A 17,567-nucleotide genomic window follows, 5' to 3' on the forward strand; every position below is an offset into this window, starting at 1 on the left:
GGATAGGCCTCCAGGTGCCGGGATGCTAGAGAGTCTTCTAATTTGGCTTCTTATTTTAAAGAGACACTACACCTCGTCTTAGCTTTTTTTTTATTGTGTTGTAAAGGGTACCGAGTTGTTGAAGACAGCTGTAAAGGGGTAGTTTAGAGTCACTTTCGGAAAATGGCTCGATCAGCTACTCCTCTGGCACTTAGTCTTAATACAAAAGAATTTTAGGGGTGCCTGGGTGGCGCAGTGGTGAGGGGCCCACTCTTGGTTTATAGCTCAGATCATGATCTAGGGGTTGTGAGATTGAGCTCCCATAGGGATCCAGGCTCAGTGTGGAGTTTGAGTTTCTCACTTCCTCTGTCCCTCCCCCATACCCGCCACCCCCTCTTGTGTGCGCACGCTCTCGCTCTCAAAAATAAGTACATCTTTAAAAATAAAACATTTTGAGTGTGTCTTAAGGAGTATCAAAAGGAAAAATACGAGGGGATGACAGATAGGCACAAAAACCACTCCAGTTGGGCGCCCCTCTTTCTTAGCCCGAAGCAGCGATAGGGCCCAGCGGGAGGACATGATGGAGGCCATGGGTACCGCACCTGGCTGCACTCTCCTCCCTGCCGTCCCTGCTGCTGTTTCTCAGGATGCACATGTGTAGCCTCCACCTGGTCTGCACCCAGTGGCTCACCATCAAGGGTGGGCCTGCTGGGCTCCAGCCTTTTAGTCTTCTCTCTCACTGCCATCAGTAACCTGGAGAATGCTGTCTTTGGCAAAGGATTCCAAACAAAAATCTTCCCTGAGATTCTTCTCTGTCTCCTGTTGGCTCTCTTTGCATCTGGCCTCAAACACCAAGTCTGCATTACCACCTGCTTCACCTTTTCAATGGCGGGCCTCTACTACAACAAGATCTCCTCCAATCTGTACCAGACAACAATTCCATTCCTCACACGGCCCAAAATCACAGGGAGGGGCAAATAGAGAAACTGACCCTGAATTTCCAATAAAGTTTATTCTTTGTAAAAAGAAAGGAAGGAAGGAAGGAAGAAAGGAAGGAAGGAAGGAAGGAAGAAAAGAAAGAAAGAAGGAAGGAAACATGAGTCACTATTTGGTCAGACACTGGTGTTAGAGTCAAACATCCTTACCCTCAGACAACACTAATGATCATGCTCACCTGTGTCATTCACTTATTCTTTCAGTCACAACTATTATTAAAGCCTATGATTCAGAGGAAGCAAGGAAGAGACCTAGTGGAGCATGGGTTTTGTCTGTTTCTCAGAATCCTCAGGGTACAGGTTTCTGAAAAGTTAATTCCATTCATAGATTTGGAAGTAGAAAGTGTTATGTTTAGACACCAAGCCGATATAAATAAATGATTTAATTAATAGAGGAGGAGAGACAAATCTTCTTTACAGAATAATTTGAAATAATATATGTCCTCATTCCCCAATCCAGGAGGTGGAATTTAATTCCCCTTCCTGTGAGCGTGGGCTGGGCTTAGTGACTCAAGTTTCTAAGAACAGAGTAGGGAAAGGGAAAAAATAATCGTTTCACATACACCTGAAACTAATATCACACTGTGTTTACTGTCTTTAAAAAATTTTTTTTTAATTTTACAGTGAAGAAACCTGGTAGTGTTTGCCTTAACCTTAACACTACCTTAACCAAGTGATTCAGGTTAACATCATCAGTGATAAGTCATGGTGCTATTAAGTACCCTTAAATGTGATGAGAAGAGCATGTCATCCCCATGGTATTCTTCCTCAAAACCCATAACCCCAATATAATCACTAGAAAAACATCAGACAAAACCAAATTGAGGGACACCCCACAAAATTGTGACTAGAACCCTTCAAAACAGTTAATCCAGTCCATGAAAAATAAAGAAAGACTGAAAAACTTCACAGACTAGAAGAGACTAAGGAGATATGACAACTAAATACAACGTGGTACCCTGGGTAGGATCCTGGAACAGAAAAATATATTGGTGGAAAAATTGGGGAAATCCAAATAACATTTAGAGTTTACTGCATACAATGTATAATGTTGATCTTTTAGTTTTGGCAAACGTACCATGACTATATAAGATGTTAACATTAGGGGAAACTGGGCAAGGGAATTGGGAACTTTCTTTACTGTCCCTGCAACTTTTCTGGGTTTTTTTAATTTATTTTTATTTATTCATAAATAAAACATTTATTTGAAAGACAAAATAAGGAAATAAGCAAAATCCACATGAATTTTTAAGATAAAATGCAAGTCTTCAAAGAAATCTACGTATAGCAGACTGCTTTAAACTATGCCTCCCCTAGACTTGCTAGAAGCACTTTTCCATGTTCAGGGGTAATTTAGAGCAAAAGTTTGAGAAGTGAGATGAATCCCAAAGCTGTTTGAAGAATGGGATAAGGCTAGAGACCAAGAGGCCAGCTGGAATCAAGCTGGGATATAACCAAGTCTAAGGCAGTAAGTCAGTGAACAACTAGAAACAAATTGGCTTATTTATTCCTGTGATTGCTACCAGTGCTTTCTGGGAGTTTGCTAATTTCAGTCATCCATTTTCATTTTGAGTGTTCACGGATCTGTAGTCAGGGGAGAGATTCTCTTCTCAGGTAGCCAGTTCACGTCGACTGTCAAATACGCTGGAGAAGAATGTGTTTTTAAAAAACAACACATCAGAGAAAGACAACTACCATATGGCTTCACTCACATGTGGCATATAAGAAATAGCGCAGAGGATCGTAGGGGAAGGGAGGGAAAACTAAATGAGAAAAAATCAGAGAGGGAGACAAACCATGACAGACTTTTGACTCCGGGAAACAAACTAAGGGCTGTAAAAGGGGAGGTGGGTGGGGGGATGGGGTAACTGGGCGATGGGCATTAAGGAGGGCACGTGATGTGATGAGCACTGGGTGTTATATGCAACTGATAAGTTGCTTCACACTACATCTGAAACTAATAGTGTACTAAATGTTGGCTAATTGAATTTAAACAACAACAACAGTAGGAGCACCTGGGTGGCTCCGTAGGTTCGGTGTCTGCTTTCGGCTCAGGCCACAATCCCAGGGTCCTGGGATCAAGCCCCCTTTGGGGCTCCCTGCTCAGCGGGGAGTCTGTTTCCTCCCTCTCCCTTTTCCCCTCCCCCCTGCTTGTGCTCTCTCTCACTCTCTCTTAAATAAATAAATAGTTAATAAATAAATAAAATCTTATAAAAAAATGAAAAACAACACTAAAAGCCAAAAACAGCACAGCACCTACAATGGGAGACAGGGTAAGTAGTATTTAAGAACATGGACTTTGAAAGTAGGCAGACACACCTGGGTTTAATTCTCTACTAGATTTACTTCTCTGTTTACTAGCTATGCGCTCCCACACTAGTTAACCTCTGTAAGCTTCAGCTCCTCACCTGTGAAATGGGAATAAATTGTGCTTACTCGTAAGATTATCCTAACGGTTGATTATATATATGAAAAGCAGCTAGAATAGTTCATGGCATACATACAGCACTTACTATTACCCAGATCTGTTCTAAATCTAATACATATTGACTCATTTAATCCTCATAACAATCCTATTATTCACCTTTATGTTCCACATGGGGAATCTGAGCCACAGGAGGATAAATTGACCCCAGGCAATATAGTCTGTGAGTGATGGAGCTTGGCTGAAACCCAAGCAGTCTGGCTCTAGAATCCTTGCTTTTACCCAGCACGCGGCATCGCTTCTCTGTTATCAGAAAGGAAGGAAGCAGAAAGGGGACATGGCATGCTAAGAAGTCCAAAAAGAGGTACCTTCAAAAAAGAGAAATGGTCAGCTCTACTGTGGCTCTGCAAAGGTATAAATAATGCAGGTATGAATTGAGAATTATAACAAATTCACAGCTAAGAGCCAGTTGGAGTGGTAGCACTTGCTTCTGCAGGCCCAAAAGTCAGTGAGAACATTCCTTTATAAATCATGTAATAACATTGTAAAAGTAAAGTTTACCAAATTAGAGAAGCGCTCTCCCCACATGCTTATCCCAGTGTTTTCTCAGTTGATTTCCTGGACAGAAAACTCAAATACCAGATAGTCCAGTTCAAAACTAGACACATGAGAATCCTCACCATAGAGGAGCCAGGCAGCATTCCACTCTGAATCATCCTTCTTCAAGGTGAAAGCCAACCCAAGCCAGAGGCAACATTCTTGAAGGCTTCCACTGCTTCCCAGCCCAAGTAGAGGGCAACCACAAAAGTGAAGGCCCGGCTTCAGCTCTTTATCTGGCAACTTCATCTCCAATTTACTGTTCAAATGTTGAAAGTTACCACTCTTTGAGGCCTTACTCAGAGCCAGGTAATCTATACTTTGACTCATTTAATTCACCTTTGACCCCCTTGAGCTAAATATTGACATTCCCATTTATGAATGAGAAAATTCAGGTTCAGAGGGATTAAGCAACTTTCCCCCAAGTTACACAGCCAGCAAGAGTCAGAGCCAGGATTTAAACCCCAGTTGTTCAAATTCCAAGGCCCTGCTCTTCAGCACTAAGATATACAGTTGAAGTTGTCAAGAAAGTGTATTTGAAGGGCAGAGCCTGTAACAACATGTCATGGCCCTATCATCCCTTTTTCCAATGAGAGATCCCTAGAGCCCACAAGAGAATAAAGACAAAAGTGTTCTTGCTGCCACAGGAGCCTTCCTTAAGGACAGGCACAGAGAGAATAGGTGCGGGGAAAGCACTCCAATTTTTATTTTGACAGCTTCATTTTGGTTCTGTTACTTTTGAACCAAGGCAAGCTGCTACAGAACCCAGAGCCTACTCAACCTCTTTCTTTTCTGTCTTCTTACCCTCCACCGAAGCCTGAATTGGTGAGGGCGGAAACAGGGAAGACAAATAGGGTTTAGTGCAAAGAACAATTCCAGTTTCAGTTTTCCTAACTCATTCTCAACTGGACTAATTCCAATAGGTTGTTCGCCAGAACTAATTGCTGCTCTCGCTGCCTTCTGATGCCTGCTTGGGTCCTGTGCCTGTTCTTTGAAGAACAAAGGCAGCCAGGGAACAGGTAATGGAAGGTGGCCACCATCCCTACCAGCACAGAAGAAAGAACGCTCTGTGTTGGTGGTCTGCCCTTTGGAAGCTTGGATTTGTCGCTCTGTAACTCATTATTTGGTTGGGGCTGATGGTGTTACAGATACAGATACATCATAGTATTATTTGATCTTTTACAGCGTTCATGATATTGAACTTCAGAATGTGCAAGCCTAATTTAGACTATAAACAGACTTAGGACTTTCCAATTCCTAGTCATGCCTATATTTTTATGTCCCTTGTTTGAAATGAGAAAACAACTGCCAGTGTAGCCTACCCACATAGACTTTCCCTCGAGTCCTCCTACCTGAGCACCAATTCTGTGAGGACCATGGCCGAAACCCTTATTTCCCACCTGTTCCTCTTCTCTACTCTTCCTGCTGTCTTCACTACATTCAAGGTATGACCCTCTAGACCATTTTCCACACTACATTCAGAGAGATCTTTCTAGAACAAAACCCTTCTCTGGCTCCTTATCATGTTCAGGATAAAGACAAAATTCTTGCCATAGTAAAAAACAAAACAAAAATAGAAGGGAGAGAGGAGGGTGAGAGAGAGGTCATTTTTTAAAAAATTTTACTGAGTTAACATACAGTGCAGTATTGGTTTCTGGAGTAGAATTCAGTGATTTATCACTTCCATACAATACCTAGTGCCCACCACAAAAAGTGCCCTCCTTAATACCCTTTACCTACCCATCCCATCACCCCCATCCCCCTCCCTCCATCAACCCTCAGTTTGTTTTCCATTGTTAAGAGTAAAGAGAGGTCATTTATTGACTGATCCAGGCTTCCATCACTCAAGTGCTACCGCTACTCTGGCCCCCTTTGATTGGTCCTCTTTCTAGCATTTTTCTCATACTGTTCCATCCTCTAGTACATCCTCTCTTTTTCATCCTCCCCATCCACCTGGCCAATTCCCACTCATCCTTCAAGGATCGATACAAGTTTTGTCTTTTTCAGAAAGCGTTCTCTATTACACTCCCCAAAGTAAGTTAAGAACCTCCCCCATATTCTCTCAAAGCAAAAAAAAGCTAACACACCTCTTGTTACAACTTCATTGTTACCATCTGTTCACTTGTCTGTTTCCTTCACCAAAACTCACGGAAAACACGTCTTCTTATTCACCTTTATGACCCAGTCCCTGAAATAGTTCCTGACCATGATTTTTGAGGGAATGAAGGAATGAAAGGGTGAATAAATGGCCAGGTTGCTGTATCTAGAAATAAATGACATACTCAAATGGTATAATTGAGAAGAGTCTAATAAAAGCACCATTAATAAAGGTGTAGACAAGGTAAAGGAAACCCATAAGAAAAAATGAAGCATCGCTGGGGCCAGCTACAGCAGGAGCTGGGACCATCTCTAGGCCTGAAGTTAGAAGGAGAGAGAGTACCTCCCAGAATCCAAAAGAGTCACTGCAGGGGAGGATCAATGGACAGGGGGTAAGTTCGGTAGTAGTCTTCAGTAGAGGATGCATCCAACATGCAGTGACCTGGCATGATGGCAGCTGAGAGGGTAAATGCCCTCTTCCCATCCTCCAATCTCCTGCTACTGCCTCTCACCAGCCAAACCCACCAGAAGCCAGAGGGCAAGGAAGCCCATGATGCCATCAACATGGATCAATTTCCCAAGGCACAGAGCAGGGTGGGGAGAGATCTGGAAGAGCAAATGGAAAATATCCAATACAGTTTCTTTCCAAGAACAGAATCATCGATGGCATTGTAAAGGTTAAGAAGTTCAAGAATAATAATCAGAGAAAAATTTATCTTCTTCGTAGCTGGTAAGAGAATTGCTTCTAAGGAGAGATAAATACTTTGATAAGCCAGTTATAAAGAAGAGAGCAATAGTCTGGCACCTATTGCAGAAGAAACGTTCTTGCAGAAGAAACACCTTTTCCTGGATAATAAAGGAGAAAAAGGGAAGGAGAATGAGGTTGAATGCATTCTTGGGGCAAGTTGAAGAGGGAGAAAATGACTGAGGACTGGGAGGAAAGACTTAGGAGAGGAGATCAATCTAATGGAGGTTTTCCAAGCACGATGTGGGCACTCTGTGCAGCAAGGTATCATTCTGTGGTCATTATGAACCCACAGTAAGAACGTTTTAAAGATCATTATATGCTCACCGTGAATGGATTGTTTGTGGAAGTTAAGGAAGGGTTGAGTTTATTTACATCAATATTGGTACCGGACTGCCAAAGCAAGGGTCCAAGAGGAAGGACACATTTCTTAGTCAAATAGAGAAGGGACTGGAGTCCCCAGAAATAAAGAGACTGAGTGAAGAGCACAGCATTAGAGGAGGAGACAGAGCAGGACTCAAAACGTGGGCTGTCTAGCTCCAACTTTTGGGCATTTCCTCTGTCGATCTGCCTCCTTCCATTTTGTCTCTAAGGGCAAATGAGAAGACATAGGAACCCTGGCTATGGACTTCCTATCACTTACAGATACATATTGATTAAGGGCTAGAATTTACGGAGGACGTACCGTGTGCCAAGAGCTTTAGGTGGGCTATCTTATCTAATCAAAGTAACCCAGGAGAGCTTCTATTACTATCCCATTTTACTAACATGGAAATACATTGGAAAGATGAAGGCACTTTCCCAAAGTGCGGACTTAGAATTCAGCACTCCAACCCTGTCTGTCTGCATTTGCAGATCATCTCAACAGCTGGGAGGACATTTACTCATTTTCAGCACTGTCACAGGGAGCATTGATACCCTTTCAAATGAAACCCTACAAATCAAGGTGTTTTTTGAAGCTGGATTGCCACCAGCTCTAAAATACTATGGATCTGCTATCAAGAGTCTCCCTTGAATTTGAGCCCCAATGCCCACTGTCTTGCATATCACAGTAGCTGCTGAGGTGGTTTTTGTTCACATGTTCTCTTTGAAATGAGGCGACGTGTGGCAGCTTTGGAATCCCACAGAGCTTCCTCAGGACCCCATACGTTAGGAGAGGTTCCCTACAGTGACTTCTGCAGCCGCTCATCTCCTCCCCACAGGCCTGCTTCAGATCCAGGAGCTCAAAAAAGGCAGAAAGTTTCTTTCAAAAAAAAGAAACTGAAAGGAAGCACTGTTATTGTCTGTGGTTCACATTCCTAACAGTAGTTCTCCAAGCGCTTAGATTTTGTCATACTGCATCCCACTGTTATTTCCTCCAATAGGGATAGTATCCTGTCTTTATCTGGAATGTTCTTGATGAGTACTATGGTCAAAAATGCTGGTTTGACATGTCTTAGACTTTTTCTTAAAACACTTTATCCGTGGGGGCGCCTGGATGGTGCAATTGATTAAGCATCCAACTCTTGGTTTCAGCTCAGGTCACAATCTCGGGGTTGTGAGATCGAGCCCCGTGTCAGCTCTGAGCTCCGCACGGAGTCTGCTTGAGTTTCTCTCTCCTTCTCCCTCTGCCCCTCCCCCCAGGCTCACTTGCACGCTCTCTCTCTCCCTCTCTAAAATAAATAAATCTTTAAGACACTCTATCGGTGGATATTAAACATTTAACATCATCATTGCATTTCATATCATCTGAGTTTTGAGGTGGTATTGTTACTTTCATTCCATAGGCAGTAAGAAAGTATCACATAGAAAAGTAAGTGACTTGTCTACATAAGTCAGTGGTAAACCTGGGACCAGTATCCAGTGTTCCTGACTCCAGATGAGATTAATTCATCTCTTTAAAATGTCCAAAGCCTCTATTACCTACAAAATACATACCAGCCCTTACATAGATACTTAAGACGTGCTCGTTAGATTCTGGTATCTAATAAGTAGCAGGCTTTTTATGCTACATGTTAAGGTAAGAAGCCAGCACCAACCTTCCAATACAACTCCATAGCCCAGTGGACAAAAGCATTTGTTTTGGAGTAAAAAAGCAGAATTTGAATCCCAGCTCCATCTTTGAATCTGGGGATATATCCCTTCATATCTGTGAGTCTTCGTTTTCTATAAGATGGTAGACACTGCTAGTTACCTGCTTAATATTTACTGCCCTTTCTGTCTTCTACCAGAAACCTGACTTAGTTCAGAGCATCAGTGTGGCAGGTAGAAACACTGACTTCTCCAGACTCCCTCACAGCTAGGGGTGCCCGCTGTCTGTGTGACAAAGTTCTGGGCAATGAGTCATAAGCTGAGAGTTTCTGGAAAATTTTGCTTCCCTCAGTAAGTGACCACCTGCACCCCCCCAACCCCTGACTTCTCCTTCCTACTTGGTTCCACTTTCCCTTTTTTTTCAACAGTTGAATATTCATTTCCATATATATTTTCATTACCTTATTTCATGGATGAAATAACTAGTTAACTATTTGACATGAGAACTCTTTTTCCTTTGATACAAGCCAAAGGTACATTTGCAAACAAGCTCCTCGGCACCTCCCTGGAGAGCCTGCTGAATCTGGGTCTTACCTGAAAGCCTGAAGTTTTTATCTATTTGTGTTTTCAGAAACTCTGTTTTTGAAGAACTCATACCCGTCTGCAGATGATCCTGCCTTGGTTTCCTTCCTCTCTCTTCCTTGCTTTAGTCCTAAAGATGTTGAGTACTTTTTCTGCCAGGGGACAAAGAAAAGGACTGGATATCTTCCCTTTGTCTTTCAGATCCATTCACAGCTCTTCTCAATTGTGCTTTCTACCCAGGAAATGGAGCTATGGGCCGTATGACAGGGCTCTCCTGCTCTCTGGCTCCTGGTGTGGCCAACAGGGATCCCTTGCAGAGATCAAAGGGAGGAAGGGGTGAGTATGAGGTCCTGGCTCCCTCTTTTAAGTGAGCTGTGTCCCCTCAACCGAGGTCACAGATCTTCTCACAAGTCTTCTTTTCTGCTTCATTTCTTTACTTCAGAAAAACCAACCCAATAGGTAACAGATTTCAAGCTCTTAATGCTTTAAAATTTGTTGCTGACTAGGACATATAACCGTACTTTACCCTAAGGTTTTAATAAAGGCATTTCCCTTTGCTAAGATTGGGAAGCTCAAACCAAGGGAAGACTCTTAGTGAAAATGCATTGTCACTCTTTTTGGGGGTTAGTCTTTAGCTTTTCAGGTCTCCAACCTAATTTTCTCAGCTTACTCAGTGAATATTGATTTCACAAAGACTGACTCACTCTAACCAAAGTAATAAGAAATTGATATGTAAGACAGAATGCCAACTTACAATTTAAAATAAGATGTATGATACAGGAACTTCATATATGCTATATTATGAGAACCAGGCAATGAGTATATCACCTGAAATTAGCAGGAAAAAAACAAACAAACAAAAAACAATGAATTAAACCATAAGAACATTATTTATTGTTTATTCAACAAGAAGGCCAATCAGTCTCATCAATGTCACCAAAGAATGATACCATTCAGCATGTTTGCTTATGGCTTCGTGGTTACAAGATGGCTACCACCCCAGACATCAATACTGCATTCAAAATCAGAAAACAAATAGCTGGTTGGAAGAGAGGGAAAAATGCTTTCTTTCCATAAGGCTTCATTTGTCTTTTAACCCAGTTAGCTTCCCAGCAGCCCCATGGACAAGAACTGCGTCTTATGGTCATTCCAATTGTCGGGGAGGCTGAGAAGGCAAGCATCTAACTCTCCAGCCCCTATTCAGTGGTGAGACTCAGCACTGAATACAAGATTTGGAAATGACCTTGGATAGTGTAGCAGCTGGGGAGGTGTGCTGCACAGGGCAGTTGGCTGACAGCTCCTAACTGCAGTACCTTAAGGATATGCCTCACGTTCAAGCCAAGGCCACGCTGTTCCTGGGTGGCCCCAGCCAGTACTGTACAAACTGGGAGTACTAGGGTCTGGACGTGTTCACCCTATGTAAGACTCCTCTCAGCTTTGTTCTAGAGCACACTATTGAGCTGGTCGAGGCTTGTTCAGATCCACATCACGGTCTGAGGCTCTCTCTGCACGATTCTGCTTCCTTCCCATTTCTTTTCACAGGTGTCAGGTTGGCATTGTGGCCTGAAGACTTTCCCTGCCCAATCCTGTTCCCTCTCCCTTTATCATTCATGGTCATTATCCCCCAAATACATCTCTGTACTCCTAACTCTCTCTCAGCATCCGTTTCCTACAGGAGCTGAACTGAGAGCAAAGAGATACACCAGCAGAATTGTTCCCTGTAAGGAAATCTCCATGGAAATCAAATATTTGTGCTAAGAGAATATAGGACCAGAACAAACTAGCCTCCTCTGACTAATCCATTTTCACTGTGAAGATATTCCTAATGCAGGCACACCTCTCTTGTGTTTCAGAAAGGACATCCAGGCTCCCAGCCTACCCTGGTGAAAAAAGTTGATCTCTGATTCTCTAACTCTTGTCTTTCTGTTTCTATTCAGATCATTCCTGTCCTGTTGCCTTTTGCTTTCTTAGCAATGTTGATTCCAACATGGAATGCTGTAGCCAAGCCCTGTTTTCCCCACCTTGGGACCTGGAAGACATTTTATTTTCTCTTTTGTTCATTTGTTTTCTTGTTTTGTTATTGCTTTAAGGATAATTCTCCAAAAATCTGCTCTCTTCCATGGTGTGCTGACTTTACAATTTCAATTCTCTGGGTTCTGCCACTCCCTTTTACTTCGTACGCAGTTCTGCTGCAGGCCTATAAAATAGCTTCAGTTCTAGAGCATAATGTCCTCTGAGGAACCCTCGGGTTCACTTGTTTATTTGTTCATTCAACCTTCACTCATGAAGCAGCTACAATGTGCTAGACCCTCTGGCAGGTGCTGGGCATCCAACAAAGAGGAAGACACAGGCATTCTCCCAAGAAGCTCACAGAAGCTGTTTTTAAGTTAAACAAAACTAGAAAAAAAGTCAGAAGAGATGAGATGTAAGCCAAAAGGAGAGTGAATCGCTCATCAGAGCTTTTCTGCCACCTGAATATTTTAAGTTTTCCATCCTCTATGAGACACAACTTATTTTCCGCCAATCTAGGCTGCTCGTCACCGTCTGGGGCCACCCTTAGATGGCCTCTGCTGAGAGCTGCCTGCCTGAGATGGCTTCTCTCTCACCAGGGCTTGAAAAATGATGGAGCTGCCCAAACGGCAACTATTTCTGCACCGGGCACATCGGCAGCGCATTCCCAAGTCTGTCTGTGTTCAGGCACTTACCCGTGTCTCGGTTTCAGATTGTATTTGTCCTACATGTGCTCATTTCCATTTGTTAATGTTTATCGTCCCATTTTCCCACCATAATTATTTATATAATCATTTATCAGTTCCGTCCTTCTAAGTAAAAATTAACAAAACTCAAGACAGACTTGACTGGATCAAAGACCGGATATAATCTTTAAAAAGATTACGACTAGAAATAATGATAGTCCTCTGGTCTAGGCTTTGAGAAACGCGCTCCCAGAAGGCAAGAGTCTTGAGTTGCTTTAGCCTTTCCTTCTTAAGCTTTGGAATGAGAATGACAAAGCTACAGTGGACCTCAGAAAGTCACCTCACCAGTCTCCTTACTTTATAAAGAGGAACATCAGCTCCAGATCAGTAGAGTAACTTGCTTAGGTCAGACAGCTTGACAGATCCGGGACGAACACCCCAGATTCCTCACTCCCAGTCAGCCTCTTTCCAACAGCTGTCCACACTGACTTGGCCTGGCTGCACTGGCTGCATAATTCCATATTTTCATCCCCCCTGCACCCCCCCTTTCTTTTGTCATCTGCAGGTTTCTCTCCTTCTCTCTTGCTTCCCTCTCCACAGGATTTTTTGCATTCCTCTCCGTCCTGTGTGTTTGCTATTCCTGAACCGTTTGCTTTTCCTGTCTTTGTGATCAGTAGAGGAAGAAAACCAAGACGTGTGTCTATCTTTGTATCCTCTATATTTAGTACTTAAAGAAAAGCTTGATGTCTATGGAAATTCCATACTATCTTTAAAATCACAATTCTACAAATATACTAGGAAGTCTACTGGAGAAATAATGCTACTGAATTCCCAGGGCTTAATACTAAAGCACGTCTGGGATAGCAGAGTGGGTTTTAAAATGATCGCATGGGGCCCTCGGGATTTCGAGAAAAGATACAAAGTTCCTGACAGGGACTTACAGTCTTCTGTAATATAATCAGATCAAAATGTAGTGGATGATATCAACTTTCCGTGTAGCAATGGAAACGAATGACTGAGGAGAGTTTTACACACAACAAAAACAACTAAGTCCCATCACATTAACTGCAGAAAGCTGCCTGGAGACAAGCTGATGCCCCAGATTTCATCGGGTCTGCATGGGACAATGCACAGAACCAAACCCGTTGTTCTCAGTCCACACTTGAGTTTCCCGGGGACTCTGCTAGCAGGGAGGGCATGTCTTTGATGGCAGGCATTAACAGTCTAGATCCAAGGAAGGGAAATCTTCTAATATAAATTAATTAGCTGGTGTTCCCATTTCCTTTCACTAAAAGGCTGTTGCGCTCCATGTGTTAGACTCTAGCTCTGGGCCTGCAGAGCTGATATTCTGACCTTCACCTCTGGGTCATGTAAGAAAGACGTTAGGGTTCAAAGCCGATGGCCAAGAAAGAATTCTTGAGACATCTTTGGTGCCAAAAGGTGGTTTCATTAAAGCACGGGGACAGGACCTGTGGGCAGAAAGAGCTGCACTGGGGTCATGAGGAGTGGCCCATTATATACTTTCAAGTTGGGAGGGGGTTGGGGATAGTGTAATTCTCTAAGGGATTTTGGAAGCAACGTTTCCAGGACCTCGAGCGGCTAGCTGTTGTTGGGAAAAGGTTGTTTATTATTGTCTAATAAAACCTTAGTCATGAGACCCTTCAGATGTATATCGGTGGGTCATATGCTTGGGGATGATTGCCAACACATATCTTAGGGGGTTGAGATAAAGGAAGTTTTATATGTTAAAGTAGACTTACAGGATCCTGGGCCTGGGGGTGGGGGGTGTCTGGCTAGGATTGCCTTTTGCCCTTAGCAAAGTGTCAACATGGAGGCAGCTGAGTCCCTAGAGGAATGTCACTCTGCTTGTTTCAAGGACTTGTCAATGGGCTGTAGGTAGTAAGGAAATTTAATAATTTTTCTTCTGCCTTTGTTTCCCACATCACGGTGACACCATAAAAGTATTGTCACCATAAGCATGGCCCTAATGTCCAGCCAGCTTCCTTCTTCAGCATGTTTGGGGCCCTTTCTAGCTTCTGCAACTTGATAAGTTAACAAATATCTATTGAGTATGATTGCATGGCTTTGGTTATGGTAAGTTATTTGCCCTTCAAGAGTGCACAACCTCATTGATTTAAACAAACCAGGAGGAGTGGGTACTAAAGATTTGAGGAAATGGATCATTAGGTCTGCATCCCTCTGTGCCATCTTTTTTCACATTCTTCTAGTAGCATCGAAAAAGGAAGGGAAAGCATTCCTGAGACATGCTGGGACTGGCCACGGGTAAGCAGAGTTCTCTCTGCTCCCCAGACAAAGGAGAAGCACCTCTTGTAGGACCATTTCACCTCTTGCTTGAGCAGCCCTGGCTGTTCCCGAAATCTCAGAGCCCTGGAAACTGCATACAGAAGCTATGTCACTGAACCTCAAACAGGATTCCTGCCCTAAGTCTAGGCAACAGCTGTTAAGCAGCTGTGCCATTGCGTCCTAAAGCTGCTCAGTGTAAGATACAAGAGAAAAAGGGACTCTGAACCTACGTGAAAAATACTAACCCCTGAGACAGCAGCTGGCAGGTAATATATATCACGAAGACATTCACGGCATTAGAACAGATACATAACGGATGACCTTTAGATTTGTATTTTAAGTTTTTTTTCCATAAAAGTTATGCACTCACATCTTTTCAACTTAAGAAAAATTAATAAGGAAAAAAAAAGAGGGGGAAGGGAAGAACCCTGGCAGCTGGTGCACCAGAAGCATGGAAGCAGGTAAAATGTGCCTCCCTGTCATCTTCCCCTCCTTCTTCTGCGCAGGCACCCCGCCCAAAAATAGCATGAAAGGCTTCCCTGGAGCAACCAAGATAAATGTCTGCTCCTGGGGGCAGGCCCCAAGTTCAGGCACAGCACCACTTCTGAGAGTTGGCACCCTGTCTAGCCTTTGATCAACTTTCCTTTGTGGGACACGTCAACCTCGCTCCCCTTTAATGTACAAGATGGGACAAGAGTTTGAGCCACGCAGGTATAGCTGCAGGCAGGGCTTTCTTCAACGCTGAGCAGAATGACTTTGCCTGCCTGGGCCCAAGGAGAGCCCTTGCAGTCGTTTGCCTGCCACATCCTGAGGGAAAGGCGTCCTGACCTTCCGATGGCTTGGCATGTGTGCTGCCCAATGGCAGGCAAGCTGGGACCTGGAACCAAGTGGAAAGCAGGCAGCAGGGTATTTTCTAAGCCCAGCTTTTGGAATCAGTGCTTCCTCCCCTCCCGGTTCCTTCTACAGTGACCCCTCCCTCTGAGCCCTTTAGGAATCCAATCATCGCTTTTATTCTTTCTGACCTCCCCCTCCCCCATCCCCACCAAAATCTCCTGGTGCAGAAATAAGGAAACTCATTGACACGCACATGGATGGGAGAGTAAATCCATATACCCTTTCAGGAAAACAACAATATATAAAGTTTAAATGTATACTCCCTTGGAATACACACAGGGATTTCACTTCTAGAAATGTATTCTAAAGAGGGGCTCCTGGCTCAGTCGGAAGAGTACACAACTCTTGACCATGGGGTTGTGAGTTTGAGCCCTACATTGGGTATGGAGATTACTAAAAAAATAAATAAACTTTAAAAAAATGTTTTAATGTATCCTAAAGAAATTATTATATGGGTAAGCAGAAATGTATGGATGAGAATGTTTATTGCTGTTTTATTAAAAATACTGAACAATTGGAAACAAAATAAGTATCCATTAGAAGAGGATCTTAAATAAATTGTCACATGAGCATACAATGAAACACGCCACAGCCATTAAAAATAAGGAAGGAGACCCATATCGGTTAACACTGACATACGCCCTAACTCATTGCTAAATGAGAAACGTGGGTTACAGAAGAGTATACAGAGAGAGTATACAGAGTAGAATCCCACTTACATATTTTTTAAAAGTTTATATGTCTATACTTGCATAAAAAGAATGAAATGACAAATATCATTTTGTTGACGTATCTGTGAGGGGTGGCATTGCAGGTATTATCACTCCATATTCTTTATGTTTTTAGAAAGGAGATATATTACAGAAAAAAAATATTTTGATGTATTTTTTAAAAACTGTCTCTCAGGAAAATACATGCAATGCCTTCACATTGACGACTTGTATTTGTAAAGAGCTTCACAGTTCACAAAATAGTTTTATTTCCCATTTACTTGTTCAGTCCTCACAGCACTGTGAGGTAGGAAAGGCAGATCTTAGTATTGCCAAAGATAAGTAAAACTAATAGGAAACAAACTGAGGGTTGCTGGAGGGGTGGGGATGGGGGATGGGCATTAAGGAGGGCACGTGATGTGATGAGCACGGGGTGTTATATGCAACTGAGGAATCACTGAACTCTACCTCTGAAACTAATGATATACTATATGTTAACTAACTGAATGTAAATCAAATAAGTTAATTTTTTAAAAAAAAGCAAAACTAGGCATTCATTCAAGTGGTGAAAAGAGACACTAGGAGGAGAAAGAGCTGAGCAGAAGCTCAGTGAAAAATCACAGAGTGGGTGAGTGTAAACGTGGTTAGGCCAGCTCTGTCCACTATCCAGCAGTTATGGAAGCTAGGATGCTATCCTCCCACAGAGGCTGGGAGATAGAGGCCCTACCCTACCTAATGATTACATCACAGAGGAATGGCTTTCAGATAGTTGAGAAAAACACTCCCAAGTTATAGGGATACTGCACATATCAAAAGGATAGAAAAAGGATTCACAATTGTCAGCCCTTTTTAGTAAGTGCTGTAGGAAAGGGAGGTCAGGTGCTGGCTAGAACAGACCGTAAATTCTCCTGTCACCTGTGGGGCCTGGGTTGTCCCAGGGACAAGCCTGTTAAAATTCGCTCAAGTCTCTTAGTGCAGGGGTTTGAATGGAGTGGTCTTGTCAAGAATTCTTGCGGTTCTCAGTATCTTCCTTTTTCAGAGTAAAAAACGTGTTCAGAGAAGGTATGTGCTGTTGCGCCTTGGAGATGCCCCACTCCAGGGCCAGCTGTTGACAGCCTCCAGCTGCAGCCCCTTCAAGAGCCACCTGAGCATTCAAGCTGAAGCCATGCTCTTTGGGAATAGACTGCGGTCAGTGACTGAGCACAGGGAGTGCTGACCCTGGCCATTTCCATCCAAAATGGCGCTGTTCTAATGGGCAACTTGCGCTCCGAAGTCCCAGGTTGGGTGAGTCTTTGTCAAGTCTGCATCACAGCCCGGGGCTCTCCCTGCCAGCCCGCCCTCCTCCCACACTCCCGTTCACAGGCACCACCCACAAACAAACCCACTGCACTTCTGGCTTCATCTCAACATCTGCTTCCTCAGGTACCCAAACGAATACATGCTCTTGTCCAAAACTAGACTCAGAGGGAACAGGTACTCAAACCAGCATGGTGTAAACCCTGTTAGAGATATTTGCATTTAACCAGGTGCAAA

At 43.2% G+C, this 17,567-nt stretch overlaps 1 pseudogene; it reads left to right on the plus strand.

Annotated features, from left to right (window-relative positions):
• LOC121101532 overlaps positions 1 to 969 on the plus strand; it is a 4,647-nt pseudogene extending 3,678 nt beyond the window's left edge.
• The last annotated feature ends 16,598 nt before the right edge of the window (positions 970 to 17,567 follow it).

The sequence above is a fragment of the Ursus maritimus genome, unplaced genomic scaffold (genome assembly GCF_017311325.1).
Source record: "Ursus maritimus isolate PB19 unplaced genomic scaffold, ASM1731132v1 scaffold_8, whole genome shotgun sequence".
NCBI lineage: Eukaryota > Metazoa > Chordata > Mammalia > Carnivora > Ursidae > Ursus > Ursus maritimus.